Here is a 488-nt window from a genome sequence, read left to right as displayed (position 1 = left end):
AAATCTAGGCCTCTAGGGGCTATGTCCAATCCACCGGGAGCCAGACTCCCGGAGGAGGGCAGGCGGGCAGTCTAAGACAGGCGTAACCGGAGGGGCGGGTCCTAAGGCAGGGAAGGGGTGTCGTGGGCGGGGCTAAGGGTCTGGCTCAGTGGAAGGTCTCCACCTCCACCACCGTCCAGTCACCCTGCGGGGAAGCCACGTCGTCCGGAGAGAAGCTGGTGACCGAGGTGATACTGGCGCGGGACTCGTCCAGAGGAGACAACAGTTCAGCCCAGCGGCCCAGTTCGGCGTCGCTGAGCGCAGTCCTGGCGCCCCCCGCGACGCCACCGGCTCCCGCGCCCCCTGGGCCGCCGCCGCCGCCCGCAGCTCCCTCCGCCGCAGCTAGCAGCAGCGTCCGGCTCAGCAGGTGCTGCACGACGCTCGCCTGCAGCGCCCCCAGCGGCAGCTCGCCCAGGCGCGCCGGCTTCGCACCACGCGAGGCCGCCCCC

The 488-nt window shown here is 71.5% G+C and overlaps 1 protein-coding gene across 1 annotated transcript in view; it reads right to left on the bottom strand.

Moving 5' to 3' along the window:
- Window positions 1-488, bottom strand: part of PRR36 (proline rich 36) — a 4,217-nt gene that overhangs the window by 2,914 nt on the left and 815 nt on the right.

The sequence above is a fragment of the Ailuropoda melanoleuca genome, chromosome 4, assembly GCF_002007445.2.
Source record: "Ailuropoda melanoleuca isolate Jingjing chromosome 4, ASM200744v2, whole genome shotgun sequence".
Taxonomy (NCBI): Eukaryota; Metazoa; Chordata; class Mammalia; order Carnivora; family Ursidae; genus Ailuropoda; species Ailuropoda melanoleuca.
The sequence above is the reverse complement of the archived record's forward strand: the minus strand, read 5'-3'. Positions and strand labels throughout refer to the sequence as shown.